At 34.2% G+C, this 22,279-nt stretch overlaps 1 long non-coding RNA gene across 6 annotated transcripts in view; it reads left to right on the top strand.

Moving 5' to 3' along the window:
- The window catches only part of LOC136033609 (uncharacterized), a 59,546-nt gene extending 37,636 nt beyond the window's left edge, over window positions 1-21,910 (top strand). For 3 of the 6 annotated variants that reach the window (XR_010618971.1, XR_010618966.1, XR_010618968.1), the window contains 2 exons: window positions 10,626-10,780; window positions 20,865-21,910. This is a non-coding gene — a long non-coding RNA (uncharacterized LOC136033609). Of the gene's footprint in view, window positions 1-3,087; window positions 3,167-9,695; window positions 9,803-10,625; window positions 10,781-20,864 lie in introns of all 6 variants that reach the window. The other 3 variants (XR_010618969.1, XR_010618967.1, XR_010618970.1) reach the window with 3 other exon arrangements.
- Window positions 21,911-22,279: the final 369 nt, after the last annotated feature.

Here is a 22,279-nt window from a genome sequence, read left to right as displayed (position 1 = left end):
ATGTCAACATTCGCTGGCGAATATCGACACTCACCAATGTTGGATATTCACAGTAACACAATAACCAAATGTGTACTGGATTTCATCAGTTTTTGCATCCTTTACCTCCTAAGAAATGTGTTGCCCCTACAAGGAACAATGCATTCCTCATCGTGCAACAAGACCCCTCCTAATTAGTTGAATTTTTGGTTAAAAATGAATTTATTTGCAGACAGCCTGCCTGATTCATAATTTTTGTGACGACATGGTTCCAGTTCTGTTACCTGCCCTACTTGGGGAAACCACGGTTGGGGGTAGACGCATCAGTAATCAATTTTTTTCTTTCTTTTTTTTTACTGATCTTTTCGCTTGAGAAGTAGCCTAAGTTTTAAAACAATCATAAGTAATACAATTTATATAGCATGCTATGTTTCTTTTTCTAGCAATTGACTATCGACCTGAACGACATAGTTTATATTGATCATTAACAGATATTTAAGCAAAATGTACGATAAATTTTGCTTCCAGATAGGATAATTATAAACAATGACTTTAAGAACTATTAGTCACATTTTTTTTGGAACACAATCTTGGTAAGGGGGATGTCCCCCTATATTTGTTGCTCCTCCCCATCGATTTTGAAAGTTATATTGTTTTGTGATTCTTGCTTAAAGAAATTACAGAAACCCCACCCCATTATAGATATTAAAAAATAACTTTTTGTATAAATTTGGAGATAAATTCTTTACTTACATAGGAACAAAGTGGACCCTACTCAATGCCTCTTTTCGTCTCTTTCTGGATATAATAGTCGTCTTAATCGTAAATATACCCATCCCCCCATCATATATGTCATGTCAAATATGTCATGATCATTTCCATCCTCTCATTAAAGTTTTATCACTCTAGATGTCTATATGAGATCTCAAATCAATCCCCTAATTTTTAGTTTGTGCATTTGTTTGATTATATTTCCTGTACATCATGTAGCAGAATTTGGAGGAGATGTGGCTATATATATATATATATATATATATATATATATATACATATATATATATATATATATATATATATATATATATATATATATATATACATGTATACATATATATATATATATATATATATATATATATATATATATATATATATATATATATATATATATATATATATATATATATATATATATATACATATATATATATATATATATATACATATATATATATATATATATATATATATATATATATATATATATATATATATATATATATATATATATATATATATATATATATGTATATATATATACATACTAGCTGTTGGGGTGGCGCTTTGCGCCACCCCAACACCTAGTTGGTGGGGCCCTTCGCGCCCCCCAAGCCCCCCCGCGCGCGTAAGTCGTTACGTGCCATATTAGTTACGCGCCATTGTAGTTGTGTCCCTGTGTCCCAACTGTGAATATATATATGTATATATATATATATATATATATATATATATATATATATATATATATATATATATATATATATATATATATATATATATATATATATATATATATATATATATATATATATATATATATATATATATATATATATATATGTGTGTTTTTAACTACGTAAAACATGCGAATATACAACATTCTTCGCTGTTTCATTGTCTATGAATATAAATAGATTGTCAGGTTTACTGACTCTTGAACATGCAACATGTAATTGTCCATGGGAAAAACAATCCGTATCCAGATCTATACCTCATTATTCTAATGATGTGTCCCTGTGTCCCGGTCGTCATTTATATTCCCTGTGTCCAGGTCGTCATTTTTGTCCTGGTGTCCCAGTTTGTAATTTCTCTTTGAGTGTCCCGGTTGTCATTTATATTCCCTGTGTCCCGGTGTCCCGGTCGTCATTTGTGTCCCGGTGTCCCGGTCTGTAATATCTATTCAAACAATCCCTGTGTCCCGGTCGTCATTTATATATCCCGCTTGTGCCCCCGGCGTCCCCGTTGTGTTTGTGTCCCTGTGTCCCGGTCGTCATTTATATTCCCTGTGTCCTGGTCGTGATTTGTGTCCGGGTTTCCCAGTCTTTAATTTCTCTTTGAGGTTCCCGGTCATCATTTATATATATATATATATATATATATATATATTTCAAGTCACTTTTGACTTATAAAAGGGATATGGTCTCTCAATTTCTAATCGAATTAGAACCCTCTGAAGTTACTAAAACGATGAGATGGAGGTGGAGACGAGGTAGAGGAAGTACCCCTCCTATTCGTTATGAGTTCTTCTCATTTTGGGGTTTAATGTCACTCTTTATTTTTAACAGCGGAAATATTTCCGGAAATCAAGGGAAATTAAATATCAGTGAGATTTTTGATGTCAAAGATTTTTGTCCTTGACCAAAAAATAACCTCTCAAACAAAAGTCGTGGATACGGCTTTGGGGATTTCATGTCGAACAGTGTCCATATAGGCTCGTGGAAGGATCTTTCCTTCGAGGAATTTTTTTGGGAAAGGGAATTTTCCCTTTGATATCCTGACATTATTTAAAAACTATTAGAATTAAATGAAAATAACAAGTCTTTTCAACTGAATTTACGGAGCAACATTAAAACGCACAAACAGAAGTTATGACGTATATGAGGAAGGTTGCCTCCTCCTCAATGCGCTCTTTAATCTACATTTGTTTTAGAACCTTTAAAAAGGGTATTATTCTGATAAAAACATGAGTCATTCATAAATAATTGAAACAAAAATTCAAACATTAGTACAAAGAGCGAGGTATTACGGAGAAAAAATGTTTTTTAACCTGACAGCATTTTGTTATGTAGTCTTATATGGATATCACAGTCTATCCCATGTAGAATCATGCACATATTATGGGATGGGGGATGTTGGGGTCATCGAAGGTGGAGAAGAACTCCCGGTGCTTGACCCTCAAATAAGCGCAGTTGGGTTACTATTCTATAGTAATCCTTTACTATTCCATTCGCACAGTTACTATTATTCTACAACATTCGAATTCTCTTCATATCTTCCAAAGTTCGTCATCCTAACATCCAAACCTCTATCAAAAGATCATGCTTTTAGTTCCTTCCATTCAATGGACCCTATCAAGGACAGGCTGTCTCCAAATGGACTGGGAAGGGGTCTTACGAAGGACTTACAGGTAATTGGAGCCCCTTATTATTATTGTTACTTTTTATGGCACTTGGTATTAACCAAGTGACATATAGCAATCGCAAATTCTGTCGGTCTGTCTGTCGGTCCCGGTTTTGCTACTTTAGGCACTTCCAGGTAAGCTAGGACAATGAATTTTGGCAAGAGTATCAGGGACCTGATCAGATTAAATTAGAAATAGTCGTTTTCCCGATTTGACCATCTGGGGGGGGAGTGGGGGCCGGAAAATTTGAAAAAAAAATAGGAAAAATGAAGTATTTTTAACTTATGAGCGGGTGATGGGATCTTAATGAAATTTGATGTTTGGAATGATATTGTGACTCAAAGCTCTTATTTTAAATCCCGACCGGATCTGATGACAATGGATGGAGCTGGAGGGGGGAAACCTAAAATCTTGGAAAACACTTAGAGTGGAGGGATCGGAATAACTTGATGGGAAAAATAAGCACAAGTCCTAGATACATGATTGACATAAACGGAACGGATCCGCTCTTTTTGAGGTAGTTGGGGGGGGGGGTTATTTCTGAAAAATTAGAAAAAAAGAGGTGTGTTTAACTTACGAACGGGTGATCGGATGTCAATGAAATTTGATATTTAGAAGGATATTGTGTCTCAGAGCTCTTATTTTAAATCCCGACCGGATCTGGTGACATTGGGGGGGGGGGAGGAGTTGGGAGGGGGAAACCTCAAACTTGGAAAACACTTAGAGTATAGGGATCGGGATGAAACTTGGTGGGAAAATAAGCACAAGTCCTAGATACATGATTGACATAACCGGAACGGATCCGCTCTCTTTGGGGTAGTTGGGGGAGGGGTTGATTCTGAAAAAGTAGAAAAAATGAGGTATTTTCAACTTACGAACGGGTGATCGGATCTCAATGAAATTTGATATTTAAAAGGATATCGTGTCTCAAAGCTCTTATTTTAAATCCTGACCGGATCTGGTGACATTGGGGGAAGTTTGGGGTGGGGTAACCTAAAATCATGGAAAACGCTTAGATTGGAGGGATCGGGATGAAACTTGGTGGGAAAAATGAGCAGAAGTCTTACATACGTGATTTACATAATTGGAACGGATCTGCTCTATCGGGGGGGGGGGGGGTTAATTCTGAAAAATAAGAAAAAATTACGCATTTTTAACTTACGAAGGAGTGATCGGATCTTCATGAAACTTCATATTTAGAAGGACCTCGTAACTCAGATCTCTTATTTTAAATCTCGACCGGATCAAGCGTAATTGGGGGGGGGGGCAGTTGGGGGGGACCGGAAATCTTAGAAAATACTTCAAGTGGTGAGATCAGGATGAAACTGGATGTGAAGAATAGAAACCTGTCTAAGATACGTGACTGACATAACCGGACCGGATCTGCTCTCTATGGTGGAATTGGGGGGGGGGGGTGTAACTTACGAAAGGGTGACCAGATCTTAATGAAATTTGATATTTAGAAGGATCTTGTACTTTAAAGTTCTAATTTTAAATTCCGACCAGATTATGTGACATTTGGGGGAGTTGGAGGGGGAAACCGGAATTCTTGGAAAACGTGAAAATTCGGGTATTTTTATCTTACGAATAGATGATCGGATCTTAATGAAATTTGATTTTTAGAAGGGATTCATGTCTCAGAGCTCTTATTTCAAATCCCGACCAGATCTCTTGACATTGGGGGGAGTTGGAGGGGGAAATCTTGGAAAAACACTTGGAATGGAGGAATCGGGATGAAGCTTGGTGGATAGAATAAAAAAATGTCCTTGATACGTGATTGACAGAATCGTACTGGATTTGCTCTCTTTGGAGGAGTTGGGGGAGGGGTTCAGTGATTTGGCGAGTTTGGTGCTTCTGGACGTGCTAGGGCGATGAAAATTGGTAGGCATGTCAGGGAGCTGCACAATTTGACTTGATAAAGTCGTTTTCCCAGATTCGACCATCTAGGGGGCTAAAGGGAGAGGAAAAATTAGAAAAAATTATGTATTTATAACTTACGACTGGGTGATCGGATCTTAATGAATTTTGATATTTAGAAGGACATCGTGACTCAGAACTCTTATTTTAAATCCTGACCAGCATTAAGCCTCTTATCCTTTTTAAATCAATCTATTGATTCATAGAATTTTGTTAGAGCTCATACCATATGATCTCTTGGCTCTTAGCTCTTTTTGGCTCGTCACAAGTGCCATATGAGCTCTTAGCTCTTGTTTTTTTTTTGATTAATAGAAAATTCGGAAAAGCAACTTCAATATTAAAAAAAAATATTCTACCAGAAAAACTGACAGGCCGGGTGAAGTGAAATTATGCCTGATTTATTTTGTCGTTTGAATTTTTAAGGACCCAATTATTTAGTTTGGGATGAGGGTCAATGACATTTATAAGCTCAGCCAAAGTCAAACTAGCTGTAAATGGGTACCCGAAGAAATCTGCGGCAGGTAAACAGGAAGGCTGTGCGAAAACACAAGATGGTGCCCCCCCCCCCTTGCACTTCCTTGGACAAGGATAAATATTCCTTTAAGTGAACCCGCTGGACTAATCGTGTTTCAATCCATAAGTTGTAGGGAAATTGGATTCGATACTGCTTTAAAGTGTTAGAATGAGAGAAAGGTTGAGATGGCTAGGACCCGTGCTAAGAATGAAAAATGGCAGACAATCAAACATACTACTATGAGCCAACTATCCACGGACAAAGGGAATACAAGTTTTCTCCAAGTTAGACGAGCGAATTCATAAGGGAGGACTTAAGGGAAATTAGAAATTTTAGGAAAGGTGTAAAGAGGGTGGCTCTAGATATGTTGTTAATGTACGGAGGAGAAGCGTCCCTAGCTATGAGTTAGGCAGCTTGGTGCTGCAGTGAGTTTTAGTAGTTGTACATAATTCACAGAAGGTAATGATTCAAAAAGTCTTCACACCTAACATTCTCCTTTTGTTTTTATCTACATAGTGACTCGAACTTGGATCTTTCTTTTCCAGAAGAAAGGATAGTCTTTGTAGTAAAGTTGTTACTGTGAATATCCGAAATCTGGTTAATGCCGTCATTCGACGGTGACTGTTAGAAATTCCTTTTTTCTGCCTGGATTCAATTAGCTTTGCGAACCAGCATTTTCAGGCTTGTGCAAGTAAGTTAGATTAGGTTAGATTAGATTGTAAATCTTAGAAATGGATTAGAAATCTAACCTAGATAAACCTGTCACCATGAAACTTTCCATAACACTAAAAAAGGTGACTGGCAACGCTGAATAAAACCAAGAAGAAAATATATGTCGGACATTCACCGATGTTGGATATTCACATTAACACAGTAGCCAAATGTTTTCTGGATTTCATCAGTTTTTGCATGCTTTACTTCCTAAGAAATTTGTTGCCCCTACAAGCAACAACGCGTTCCTCGTCGTGCTACAAGACGCCTCCTAATTAGTTAAATTTTTGGTTAAAAATTAATTTTTATGCAGACAGCCTGATTCTTGCTTTTTGTGACGACATGGTTCCGGTTCTGTTACCTGCCCCACGTGGGGAAACTACACGGTTGGGTGTAGACGCAACAGTAATCACTTTTTTCAGTTTTTTTGTTTACTGATCTTTTCGCTTGAGAAGTAGGCTATGTTTTAAAACAATTATAAGTAATACAATTTATATAGAATGTTATATTTCTCTATCTAGCAATTGCCTAAGGACGTGAGCGCCTTATTTTATATTGGTCATTAACATATATTTATTCAAAATTTACGATGAATTTTGCTTCCAGATAGGATAATTGTAAACAATGACCTTAAGAATTATTCAAGTCATGTTTCTGTCGGAACATAATCTAGGCGAGGGGTATATCCCCCTATATTTTTTTTCCTTCCCCTAGATTTTCCAAGTTACATTGTTTTTTGATTCTCACTTAAAGAAATTGAAAAAAACACCCCATTCTAGATTTTGTAAAATAATTTTTTATATAAATTTGGAGATAAATTCTTTACTTACATAGGAATAAAGTGGATCCTACTTAATGTCTTTTTTAGGCTCTTTCTGGATATAATAATGGTCTTAATCCGCAAATATACCTCTTCCTCCTCATATGTGTCATGATCTTTGCTATCTTCACCTTAAAGTTTTACCACTCTAGATGTCTATATGAGATCGCAAATATATATATATATATATATATATATATATATATATATATATATATATATATATATATATATATATATATATATATATATATATATATATATATATATATATATATAAATATATATATAAATATATATATAAATATATATATAAATATATATATACATATATAAATATATATATATAAATATATATATATGTATATATATAAATATATATATATAAATATATATATAAATATATATAAATATATATATATATATATATATATATATATATATATATATATATATATATATATATATATATATATATATATATATATATAGATATATATATAAATATATATATATATATATATATATATATATATAAATATATATATATATAATAACCCTTATTTTTCAGTAAAGTGCTAGTTTTTCACAAAGTTTGGTCTTCTAACACGTGTTTTTGCGAGTCCTCCGTCTAAAAGTAAAAACAAAGTCTCTGCCGGCTGTTTGTTTTCAGCAAGATATATCGGTAAATTCATTTTGCATATAGTTAGGGACTACGTGTCGGTCTTTTAGGAGGGTGTGAGTTGTATGTAACTTTGACAGTGGAGATAATCAAATTTTGGAAATGTATCTGATGGGTAATCTAACTGTATACTTGTTTTTTTTTTTCTTTCCTATGCTATTAGTTGTGATGCTTGCGTAATCCTAAGAAGAAAACCTCGATGAGATCTTGGTAACTTTAAATAGTTAAATTTTGCACTATTGTCCAAGAAAAAGTGACCAATGCCTGGTCTGGTATTTGACGTTTCTTCAGTTCTTTCGTGTAATCGTAAGGCAATATTACCATAGTAACAAGCACTTGATCTCAGTTTCTGAAACTAGCATATTAGCTAAGTTAAAGAAAGCAAACAATAGCGGCAAGATCTGTCAAACGCTAGATGGAAGTAGCGATTTTTTTAACCGTAGTACAAATCTTCAGTCCCAGTTTCCGCAGTTTCTAGAAACTTTCATTTGATCACTAATTAGGCTACTATTTATTCATCTGCCCGGATAATCCTCTCAATACTTTCTATATAAAACACTGAATTATGTCTCGTTGTACGAAAAACTGATTGAAGAATAAACGGGTTTAATTTCTATAAAGCAGTGAACAAAAATAAAATATATAAACTACACTTTAGCTAACAAAAATAAAAATACTCCGAATATTTTGGCCCCACGTCCGGGAGCCTTTCTCTTCGAAAAAAAAAAATTTTAAACCAACAATTTAAGACTTTTTGAAAGACATAATAAATAAAATGCCACGACAAATAAAACACAACAAATAAATATAATCAATAAAATAAATAAGAAACAAACTCACATTATAAAACAAAACTCCTGCACTGACGGTAATAATTTTAGAATAAAACTAAATCAATTGTATATAATGAAACTTTCCTCTGCCACATTTGGTGTATAAATGGGAATCTATTAAAAATGAAAATTATAAATACTTGCAACAACACGAAAACAGGTCACCCAACCCCAAATCCAATCAAAATCTTGCAGGTTAATGAAATAAAGTTATGAATCATAAATTGAATGGATTTTTTCATTTGCTATTTTAGCTGCCGTCCGTTGACTTTTTACAGTATTGACCTTGCTTTGACTTTCGTTCGCAAGGTTATTACTTGTTTCGGGGCAATTATGCAAATCAATACTCGTTGAAGTTTTTAACTGGTCTTTAATTAAATTATTATAAATTGAATTTATTTTAAAATCCCCTTCATCTCTATTGATACTAATTACCCCATAGATAATCTTTTTTATTTCTATAATTTCTATGAAACTTTGTTAAAGTCCTACAGACTTATCAACAATTTTTGTCTGATCAAATAAAATACTGTGGTGAGGAAAATTATACACGTGTTCCGCTATAGCGGATTCAAAAGTTTCAGGTTTTTTATTCTGTCTTAGCGAGCAATCTATCGCATTTTTGTGTTGCTGTAGCCTATTTTGTAAATTCTGCTGTGTTCTACCTACATAAAATTTACCACAAGACCATGGAATTTTGTATACCCCCTGTTGTATATTTCTTGGAACTTTATCTTTTCCATTATTTAGCCATGAGCGTATATTTTGTCCTGATTTAAAAGCTGTTTTTATATTATATTTTTTTTTTTATCCTCTCCTTAATTTCTGTGACAACCTTGGGATATAAGGCAAAGTTACGTAATTTGGTTTTTGATTTCATCCATTTTCTTCCAATTTTATATGTTCCAGTAACTTTTTTTTTTGCTTTTTTCAATTATTTGAGAAATCATATTTTCGGGATATCCATTTCCTACTAGAATATCCTCAATAAAAATTAATTCACTACTAATGTATGTTTTCGTGTTGTTGCAAGTATTTATAATTTTCATTTTTAATAGATTCCCATTTATACACCGAATGTAGCAGAGGAAAGTTTCATTATATACAATTGCTTTAGTTTTATTCTGAAGTTATTACCATCAGTGCAGGAGTTTTGTTTTATAATGTGAGTTTGTTTCTTATTTATTTTATTGTTTATATTTATTTATTGTGTTTTATTTGTCGTGGCATTTTATTTATTAAATTGTTGGTTTCTAATTTTCATTTTTTTCGCTGAGAAAGGCTCCCGGACGTGGGGCCGAAATATTCGGAGTATTTTTATTTTTGTTTGCTAAATTGTAGTTTATATATTTTATTTTTGTTCACTGCTTTATAGAAATTAAACTCGTTTTTTCTTCAATCAATTTTTCGTAAATGGAAAAGCAGTGTGGTCTAAGAAATTATTTATGTCTCCTTGCTTACTTTCCGTACCCTACAGTTTTAAAGCAACTTGATTCCCTGTGGTTAATTTTGCCCATTTTTTTTTATTTCGTTTATAGTACTTCATTTTTTTTTCTCGGTTAGATGTTTTTCATGTGTTGTTTTGAGTCTTTCGTTGCGAAAGACTCAAAGTCTTAGTGGTATATAGTCAAACAACATAAAATTGCGTTTTATTTGCGGTCAAGGGATGGTGGGATTGAATGCCCCTGTTTAAGCACGTACGCAGGAATTGGTGTCGGGTGTTGGGTCACAAATCCTTCATATCCCTTATTCTGTGAGAGGTATCAGAAAACTATGTCAAAATAAAAACAAATCTTGGGATTTCGGGGGGGGGAGGGACCCCTTGCGTACGTGCCAGCCCATGTCTCCCACTCACCATATTTGAATCGTGTTTCATCTGTTTAAAAATATGCTGATTCGCTGATCGCCGTACCAAAGTATGGTTTTATGAGGCAAGCACGGTAGTAAAATGTGTCTGTTTTCTTCACATAAATTATGTACTTTTTCAGGAACACAATTCTCATCATAATGTAAAAGAAGCACAACTTCAAAAGAAGAAGAACAATGTCTATAAAACCTAGCAGTTGGATGTTATTTAGGGGAGAAGAAGAGACTCAACGACACCTAATTTGATACCAATGGCTAATGACGAAGTAGGATACAAGTTAGTAGACATTAATATGGAAAATAAATTCGTATTATTTCTTGGATAACGGCTGAGGAATATTGGATCTCTTTTGAAATAAACAGGGGGATAAGGCTTCTTGAAATTCTATCAAAGGCTGAAACTGAATTAAATGTGGTTGACTGGCAATTATCTATTTCTAGTTTACCATAATATGTGCTGTGGCTAGCATTCTTATGTGCTATTCTCCCCCTAAAACGTTTATATGGCACTTGATATATACCAAGTGACATACAGCGCTGACGGTCTGTTTTCCTGTTTGTCCCGGTTTTGTTAGTTATGACACTTTCAGATAAGTTTAAACGATGAAATTTTGCAGTTTTATAAGGGACCAGACCAGATTAAAGTAGAAATAGTCGTTTCCCCAATTCGACCATCTGGGGGGAGGAGGAGGGCTAGTACGAACGGGTGATCGGATCTTAAAGAAATATCATATTTAAAAAGATACCGTGTCTCAGAGCTCTTATTTTAAATTATGACCTGATCTGGTGACATTGGGGGGACTTTGAGAGGGAAACGTGAAATCTTGGAAGACGCTTAGATTGGAGAGATCGGGATGAAACTTGGTGGGAAGTATAAGCAGAGGTCCTAGATACGTGATTTTAATAACCAGAACCGATCCACTCTCTTTGAGGGAGATGGAGGGGGGGGGGAATTGGAAAATAAGAAAAAATGAGGTTTTTTAACTTACGAGAAAGAGTGATCAGATCTTAATGAAATTGGATATTTAGAAGGACCTCATAACTTAGACGTCTTAGTTTAAATATCGACCGGATCCTGTGTCATTGAGGGGAGTTGAAGGGGAACCGAAAATCTCAGAAAACGCTTAGAGTTGAGAGATTGGGATGAAACTTCATGGGAAGAATAACCATACGTCCTAGATACCAAACCAGTGTGTCGGTCTGTTGGTCTTTCCTGGTTTTGCTCGTTTGGGAACTTCCAAATAAGCTAGGACGATAAAATTTGGTATTTGTCTGAGGGATCAGACCAGATTAAGTTAGAAATAGTCGTTTCCCCTATTAGACCATCTGGGGGGAGTAGAGGCCCTTTTAATTCGGAAAAACTAGAAAAAATGAAGTATTTTTAACTTAAGAACGAATGACTGGATCTTAGTTTGATTCCATATTTAGAAGGATACCGTGTCTCAGAGCTCAGAGATTATTTTAAATTCTGACTGGATCCAATGACATTCGGGCTTGCTGGAGGGGGAAACCTGAAATCTTGGAAAACACTTAGAGTGCAGAGATCGGGATTAAACTGGATGGGAAAAATAAGCACAAGTACTATATATGTGATTTACATAAGCAGAACGGATTTACTCTCTTTGGGGGATATGGGGGGGGGGTAATTCAGAAAAATCAGAAAAAAAGAGTTATTTTTAACTTACGAACGAGTGATCAGATCTGAATGAAATTTGGTATTTTGAAGAACCTTATAACTCAGACCTTTCATTTTAAATTCCGACTGGATCTAGTGTTATTGGGGGAAGTTGGGAAGAGGGGACCAACAATTTTGAAAAACGCTTAGAGTTGAGAGATCGGGATGAAACTTCATGGGGAGAATAAACAGAAGTCCTAAATACGTGATTAACATAACCGGACTGGATCCGCTCTCTTTGGGGGATTTTCCGGAGGGGGAAGGACCTAATTCGATAATTCGGAAAAATTTGAAAAAAATGAGGTATTGTTTACTTACGAACGGGTGATTGAATCCTAATGAAGTTTGATATTAAAAAGGACTTCGTGTCACAGAGCTCTTCCAATCACCATGACCACAATTCCAGGGGTAATTCCAAAAAAAAGTGGTATTTTTAATTCACGAACAGGTGATCAGATTTTAAATAATATTTAGTAGGATTTCGTGTCTCAGTGCTCTTATTATAAATCTTGACTGGATCCAGTGACATTTGGGGGAGTTGGAAGGGGTAACCGGAAATCTTGGAAAACGCTTAGAGTGTAGAGATCGGGATGAAACCTGATGGGAAGAGTAAGCATGTGTCCTAGATGGGTAATTGAAAAAACCGGACTAGATTCGTTCTCTTTGGGTTAGTTGGGGGGATTTACTAGTTGTGGTAGTTCCAGATAAGTTGGGACGATGAAAGTTGGCCGGCGCATCAGGGACCAGACTAGATTAGATTAGAAATTGTCACTTCCTCGATTCTTATGTAGGAGATCGATTGATCTTCTTAAGTATGGCTTTTGGTCTAGGGTTATGGTTCTCGCTTAAGGTGCGAGAGGTTGCAAAATGCAGGACCATCCTAATTTTTGCACGAAGATCAAAACTAGATGGATGATCAATATAACCATTGCTGAAAGTCGGCCGGCGTATCAGGGACCTGACCAAAATAAATTAGAAATAGTCACTTCCCCGATTTGACCATCTGGGGGGGGGGGGGAGGGAAGGATGATTAATTCGAAAAATTTTGAAGAAATGAGGTATTTTTAACTTATTAACGGTTTATCGGATCTTAATGAAATTTGATATTTAGAAGTACCTCGTATCTCAGAGCTCTTAATTTAAATCTCGACCAGATCAAGTAACATTGGGAGGAGTTGGAGGGGGAAACCGGAAATCTCGATTTAATGCTTAAAGTGGAGAGATCGTAATGGAACTTGAAGGGAAGAAGCTCTTGGCTCTTCCGACCTCTAAACAAGTGCCATGTGAGCCCTTGGCTCTTGTTTATTTTGGAGTTTTTCTAGGGACTAGGGAGAGGATACCAATTTTTGTGTGACCGGTGTTTAACAAATATTTCTTACTTAGAATTTTTTAGTTAGAAAATTCTTCTTACTTAGAGACTGTGGACAAATTTGCACAAACTATTCTTGAGTTAAATCCTAATATCGATGAAGGGCGAATTTACCGTTTATCCTTGAGTTAATTGACGCTATTTGATTTCATGATCCACTCTCTAATTGATAGAAATAGCAAAAGCTACACATTAAAACTAAAATGTAAAACAACTAGTATAGTAGTTCTTGAGAATTTACAATTACTAGCGTAATCGTTTATGTGAATTCCCTTTTTGTCTTTCAGTCAGTAAAATTATATTTTTATAAAAGAAATATCATTTTGCTGATAGAAATTTAAAGGAGAATTTTAAGAAAGGAAATTAAAGGGAACATAAACGAAGTTTGTTACATTAGTAACAATTTGAAAATTTTGTAATGTAAATGCTCATTTACAGATAGCCAATTAGTTAGAGCCGAATAATGTATCTTTGCTTACGGTTCAAATTTTCAACTATTAACAAATTTTCCTTTGACTAAAAAGAAGATTTAAGCAAATGCAAACGCCATCAAATGCTAACAGTAAGATAAAATTTATTTTAAAAATAACTCGCAAGCCTGGCCTGGCCAAATTTCTATTCTGAAATAAAAACAAAAGCAGAACAACGTATAAAAGGCTTATAAACAATTCCATCTATAAAAATGGCAAAGGAATGCACCGTCATTTTATAAAAACAATCATTAAAAAATTTAAAACACCTATATAAATTTTGGGCCAGATTATGTGGGCTATAATTTGAAAAAGACTTTGATCTTGAAAAGGGGTCAGTACAAGTGTAAAAAACAAAACAAGTTTTGTGATAATTTTTCTGGATACAAGGGGCATTTTTATTTCGTATCTTGAAGTCAAGCAGTATATCTTGAGGTCAAGAGGCTATTCTTTCAATGAAATTCATTTGACTGGATTTTTTGCAAAATTTATGTGTGCCAAACTAAAGAAGCATATCTCCATTTGCGGGTGCCTTCCTCAGTTGAATGAATTTTTTACGAACAAACAGTTATTTGACGGAATTCCCTCTTTAGTTTCTTACATCCAATTAATTATTTAATTTTTTCATAAACATACGTCGTTGATATATATCATGAAAAGAGAAATCACCAATGCAACAGAACAAACACAAAAAAAAAAAAAAAAAAAAGAGAGAAGGAGAAAAGGAAGACTGTTTTCCTAAATTAGTGATTAATATAAACCAGTACTTGAATGAGGCCTTAACCCTACTCATCCATACAATCACATAGGTCAAACAGCATAGCCACACACAATCAACCATAAAGAATAATCCATGGACAGGCAGTCATGTCGTCAATAAGTATAAGTCGTCATTTACTAAACAATAGAAAAAATAATATAGACAAATAATTCAGAGGCAACACCCAACACAAGGGCTCATCAGGAGAATACACTGGCCTATATAGGGTTTCGCCACTCTAAATTCTCTACCCAGCACAGTGTTTATGCTACCACAGCATAAACTATTAGAAAAGCTACTTTTTGTTATCTTAGAGAGAGATTAGGAAAAGTAATGAGTAGAGGGAAAAATACATCTAAAATTGAGATTGTTTAAATTGAAAATTTAGGGTAAAATAAGAAACAATGGTTATAGGAAATGTGCATTCCCAAGCTCTATTCCTAATAACACACCTTTCTAACTGATAAAAAACCTTTGTTCTGTGCATCAGAGCCTAGCCTACTAGCCTTTAAAAGCTAGGCCTAGCTCTCCAGAAAACCTTAATATTTTATAAGCACAGACAAGATTATGCTACTTACAAACTCCTAAATCTGAAGTAATCTCCAATATAACTGTATTAGTATGCTCTCTGCATATAATTTTATAAGTCTTGTCAGTATGCCTATATTCCATCTGAAATTTCTGAACTGAACTTACAAACTCAATAGACAGTTCAATTGGTAAGAAATAATGGTAGTAAGAAATGTGCTTTCCCAAGCTCTATTCCTTATAACACACCTTTCTAACTGATAAAAAACCTTTGTTCTGTGCATCAGAGCCTAGCCTACTAGCCTTTGAAAGCTAGGCCTAGCTCTCTAGAAAACCTTAATATTTTATAAGCACAGACAAGATTATGCTACTTACAACCTCCTAAATCTGAAGTAATCTCCAATATAACTGTATTAGCATGCTCTCTGCATATAATTTTATAAGTCTTGTCAGTATGCCTATATTCCATCTGAAATTTCTGAACTGAACTTACAAACTCAATAGACAGTTCAATTGGTAAGAAATAATGGTAGTAAGAAATGTGCTTTCCCAAGCTCTATTCCTTATAACACACCTTTCTAACTGATAAAAAACCTTTGTTCTGTGCATCAGAGCCTAGCCTACTAGCCTTTGAAAGCTAGGCCTAGCTCTCTAGAAAATATTTGACGAATCAGAAGGAGAAACCTTATCCAGGAGCTATAGAAAGGAAATAGGTGCTTTTGCTATATGAATAATATTGATATTTTTAATATACAATTTTTAATTGAGGAATTTATGACACCGAGTAATTTCAGGGAGGACGCAGAAATTTCGTAAGGTATATGATCAAGAAAAAGAGGGGAAAATTAATCCTAGAAAGGTAATCTCCCCAAACAGATATGTAGGTTGTAAACTTTCGAGAAAATTACTAATTGAAAAAGCACTGACTTCTAAAACTCATCATTTAGGTTTATTTTAAAAGTAAGTTGGAATTATCAAAAATAGATATCCGAATAGTGCCTTAAGCAGCAAAAAAGACTGGCGTCATTTCTCAGAGTCACATGAGGAGCATGACTTCGCATGGTACTCACCGCAAAACTGAATTTTGTAGTGATTTCAAAAATTGGTAGTCATTCGACAAATGCACGCTGGGCAAAGGCTACAGATCGTTCTTTCCCTTTCCACAGACATCATTGAACGTATTTCACCTTTCACTTTTTTTTCGACTTATAATATAACCAGCGAATAACCAGCGTTATTACATAATGTATGATTGTTCCTTTTAAGTATGGCTTGTGGTCTAGGGGTGCGATTTTTGCTTAGGACTCGAGAGGTCTCAGGTTCGAATCTCCAACCACCGCAATTTTTACATGAAGAAGATACGAAATTAGTTACGCGATCGATATAGCGATCGCCAAAAGTTGGCAATGCCATTTGGAGGAGTTGGAGGAGGGATATAGAAATCATGAAAAACGTTTAGAATGGAGAGATCGTAATGAAGCTTGGTGGGAAGAAGCTCTTGGCTCTTCCAAACTCGTCGCAAATGCCATTTGAGCTCTTGGATTTTGCTATAAATTTATCGTGGAAAGAAAAAGGGTCTACAGAAAATATTTAAAATCTTCTCAAGATAAATTTCCAACTTAACTCAGGCTCCTACTTGAATCGTCGGACTCAGCTTGTGTAGTGCTTTCACGACTCCTTTACTCGCAGTGATTTTTATATGAACAATATGATAAATTGAAGACCATGGAAACCAGAAAATCAAGAATTCGCAATTTTTCTTTTGTCTGCGTACTAGGCTATTATACTATAATCTCGATTATCCCCCCCACCCCCCTTCATCCACAAAATTTCCAGGCAGAATTTTTACAAATTCTCCTATATTAACGAAATTGTTTTAATTTTTTTAATTAATTAACAGTTTCTTTTTGACTATTATTAATTAATCATTAAAATTATCTAATTAATATTAATTACTATGATTTAATTATTTTATTTATATTTATTTAATGTACTTAGGTGTACGCTAACTAATGTGCTTAGTTAATGTACGCTCAAGTTCTTGATCTGACTAAAACTGGAGTCTCTGTCTCCATTTGGAGATAATTAGCTCAGTCTCTGTTAGATAAACGGTATGCGTGTAGCTTAAACTACCGTGTAACTAAACCCCAAGCAACTTAACCACCGTGGAACTGAACCCCCGTGTAAGTGAACCTCCGTTTAACTAAACTTAGTGAAATTGTACCACCATGCAGATCAATACTATTTAATTAAGCCCCGTTTAACAGAACCCCCATATATCTGAACTCCCGTGAAGTTCCTCTCCCGTGTTATTGAACACTTTCAATTAAACACCTTTGTAACTGAACCCCTTGTAACTGGACCCTCATGCAACTGAACCTACGTGCACCTGACCCCTGTGAAGCTGAACCCCAGTGCAACTGAACATATGTGCACCTGACACCCATGAAGCGAACCACTGTTACTGTGGTGCGCAGCGTTACAGCAACGCGTGGCAGGGTCAGCTAGTTATACATAAAATGTTCAGTGACATTTCCCATTGCAAGGATGAATTCATCAGCATCAGAGACACAATCTATTTTTATTAGATATTCCGAAAATTTTGAACACTGCTTTTGGATGCTAGTATGTAGCTTGGCTAATGAATTTGAAGCTATGCTAATGACTACGTTTGCCTTTTCTAGCAGTAGCTTAATTACAGTGGTTGAATACTTTCTTTTATTTTTTTGTACATATCAAAGATAGTATGTAAATTTTCTAAATCTGACTTCATATTTGCTACAGTCCTGGACCTATAAGCCCACTTTTCTCTATAATTTCTTACAAATAAACTGGATAGCATGTTATTAGCCAGAGCTGAGTTGTGTGTGTGGACTGGCTTATGAAGCAGGACATATCAAAAGACTTGGCGCTGGTTTTTTGCTTAGCTCTGATTTTTCTTTATAATTTTTGATGGATAGTTTTTTACTTTTTTTGTAGATTTCATTGCAAGATCAGGCAGAGTTGAGTTATATGAGAATGTTCATTGATGTTTTATCGTCATTTGATGAATTTGATGACTTTTTTTGTTTTTCTCTTCTGTTTCTTATAAGAAAAATCAATCCCTTTGTATGATTTCGACATATTGTAAACAGTAACCTTTTCAATGTGATTTCTTTGATACAAATCATCACTCCCGTATTTGGTTCTTTGTTTCCAAGAGACTGATTTAATGTAACTTTGACGATTCTCTTCATTATCTCTATATTTAATATTTTTCTGGATTGATACAGACTTGATGGTCTTCAGGCGATAAGTCGTCATTTTTATATCCATCCAATATACGTTCTGATGCTGATTAGACGTAATTCTTATGGTACTCTTCATTATCTCTTTATTTGATATTTCTTTTGATTGATGTAGACTTGATAGTCCTCATGCGATAGGTCTCATAATTTTTGTATTTATCCTTTATACGTTCTGATGCTGACTTAACGTAATTCCGATCTAACTCTTCATTATCTCTATAGTTGATATTTCTCTGGATTGATATAGACTTGATAAACCTCAGGTGATAAAACTCATCATTTTTGAATCTATCCTTTACACATTCTGATTATAACTTAATAGTCTTCAGGTGATAAGTCTCTTCATTTTCGCAACTATCCTTCACACTTTCTGATGCTAACTTGATACTCCTGAGGTGATAAGCCTCATCATTTCTTTATTAGTCCTTCATATGCTCTATTATGAAACTATTGTGTTCAGTAATTCAAAGATGAAACTGATTGTCTGTTGTAGTTAAACGTTTTGTCTAGTTAAAACTAATTGACCTGTAAGTGGACCCAAAGGTGTGCTGACAATGCATACATGATACTACTCAAATGGGATGTACATGAAATATTTAATCTTATGAGAATTAAAACATGGATGTTTTGGTTTATAGTATCCCATTGTACTAGCAAAGCCCTTTTTCTAGTTAAAACTAATTGACCTGTAAGTGGACCCAAAGGTGTGCTGACAATGCATACATGATACTACTCAAATGGGATGTACATGAAATATTTAATCTTATGAGAATTAAAACATGGATGTTTTGGTTTATAGTATCCCATTGTACTAGCAAAGCCCTATTTTCTTTTACAGTTTCACCAAATAATTTGTAATTATAAGCAGTAGCTTGGCTACAAGCTGACATTGATTCACCTTCTACAGCAGAAAGGGCAAAAAATGTACTTTTTAAAAGAAAAGTCTAATTTCCTTCAGTGCCAGCTAAACTTCTGAATATGAGCATCTCTAGACTATAATTCAAAGAAAAACTTGCAATAAAAGAATACTCACTTGAATAGACGGTTTTGAGTATTTCCTCAACCACATACCTTCCGCAACCCCTAAAATTGTTACAGGTGGGTGTATTGAATTGGTTTAGGTTACAGGGGGTTTATTGTCGATATAACATGGGGGATTAAACTTAAGATGACGTCATGGGAGTAAAATAAGTGAGGGACTGACTGAGGACACTGTTAATAATGCTCAATTTTTTTGGTAACAGAATCTTCTTAGGGGTTGATGAGTCTTACTTTATTGCATAGATTTCCTACTGAGTGTTCCTAAAGAAAATAGGAATTATACCTGGTGTCTGGATTTATAAACAAAAACGATATAAAAAATAAACAATGAATTTTATTTCAATACTTACATACAAATTGACTGGTTGATGCACTTCAACAAATTGTGTATTGGAACAAACATAATCTTAGTTTTATAAGCAATATTTTGTTTTTATTAAAGAGTACTTCAGTAACTGAGTCTTGGCATTGACTGACTTAAAAACATTCCTTTTTTTTCATATGTGTTAGCTTGTTATAGGATGTTTGACGTCCCTCTAACCAGAATCTCGCGGTTTCTCAATTTTGGTTTCCCATGAGGAGGAATCGTGTTATTGTGACATTAGCTGACCACAGGTTTAGATTAAAGGGAGATACATCAAGATTTATTTGACGTATGCTCTAATTTATGGGGCATATATTCGGTATATAATTACTATTTGTTTATGAAATTGGTCATGAACTCATGCTGAAGTCACGAGACCGTAAAAGCTAGTTTTTTCATCCTGATATTGGTCTGTTTACTTTTATTATGGTTTTGCTAAATTTTCGCTATTTAGACATCGAGTTGCGAAGTAACAATTTTCAAACCCATAGATTGTAAGAGAATCAAAATGTTAAAAATCACATATCCCTCTCCCTGTCGTAGAATGATGTCCTCATCATTCGGAAAATTTTTTCAAAAAAATTTGTATTGTCCTCAAATTCTTTATTGTTTATTAAGTTCACAAATATTTCCTTCATAGCGTAATTTTTGTTGTTTAAGTCTATACATTTATTTTTTGTATTTTATTTTTATTCCAACACCTGGAACTATGATAATTAAGTTAATTTATTGACATAATTTAATACTAGAATGATTATAATCCTACACCTCACATTAATATCACACACTTGAAGACAATTCAGGGTTTACACTATGTATACTTATTTTCAATAATTTGATTTAACTTACCTTTCCATTTGATTCTAGGTATATCAAAATATTAAAGCATAGTAGTCATGGAACTTATATATCATCAATTGGAAACACTCTTCGGTTTTAAAATGTTCTGCACGTCACTACTGTTCTATTCAAATAAGTTTGTCATGCCGATAATCACAGCTGGCACAGTTTTGTCAAAATTTATCCTTAAGTTTGTAATTTTTGTTTCATATTTATGCCCTAATTTTGATCGTGTCCTCTGCCTGTTTCTCTTTTTGATTAGGATAATTAGTGTTTACTCTTCGTTTATTCTTAAACTCTTCACTAGGTTTGTTAAACTTCTAATGTTTCTTATAAATTTGTTAAAGATTTTTTTCAGTTATTGTCTTTGAAAGATTCGTTTTAGAAAGATATCAAAACCTTACTCGTATACCTCGTTTCATTGGTTACACTATTATAATTTATATCATTTAATTATTGGGAATATTTAATTAATTAATTATAAATTAATTTATTGATTACAAATTATAATTGTAATTTAGATCCCTTATTATGTCTTTCACCGCCACTTCCAAGAGTTGGCTATTTAGCTAGTGGTTTATTTCTGATAAATTTGGCACACTTAGTCTCTTTTGGAGACCAAGGGTTTAGCTCACGGTTTTGGAGGGTGAATTTGGGGCTTTAATTTCTAAGGTTTGGATTACTCTAGTCTCTTTTCTACGGCATTTATTTTGTTAGTAGCTGTTATTTATAAAAGCAGGTTAATTAGCTAAGGAGTGTTGGCGTAGGGATCTTCTGGGGACTGATCTGGAAATGATTTCGTTGTATTTCTTTTTAGAATGTAATTTTTTGAAGTGATTTTACTTTTGTCTGCATCCTTTGTCACGTGTTTTGACTTTTTACGTTTTAAGAAAATTTTATTTCCATTTAAGCCGTATTCTTGGGCAGTTGGATAATATAGAATTCGTGTATCATAGCGAATTTCATCTAATGTGTAATGAATGCCTTTTCATTTTACACAATTTTGATTTTCTTCAATTTTATAACACATTTTTGGAGTTTGACATTTGTCTATTAAAAGGATGTCATTTTCAGTTGGGTCCTTACAAAACCAGTAGAGAATATCAAATTTTCGCTTAATCTTCATATCATTAGTTGAAGGCATCTTAAATTTTTTCTGTTTTGCCAATATATTTGATTTTATTTCTCTTCAAGCGGGTTGATATTTTGGGGTATTGGCCAAATTCAGTCCATATTTATAGGTGTGGAGTTTAAATTTTCTTAATTAAGGTACCTGGTTTCGACAAACAGTTCTTTATCACTGTCGTCTTGTATTAATATGGCTGCAGAATAGATAACATTTTCCTTCGCGTCAATTACAGAAATGAATTATGTGTCTATAATTGCCTTTGCCATGATTTGGAATGATTAAATAGAGGTACTTGGTTAGGTCGAAATTCAGA

This window comes from Artemia franciscana, chromosome 12, assembly GCF_032884065.1.
Source record: "Artemia franciscana chromosome 12, ASM3288406v1, whole genome shotgun sequence".
NCBI lineage: Eukaryota > Metazoa > Arthropoda > Branchiopoda > Anostraca > Artemiidae > Artemia > Artemia franciscana.
This window is presented reverse-complemented; position numbering and strand designations above follow the sequence as displayed.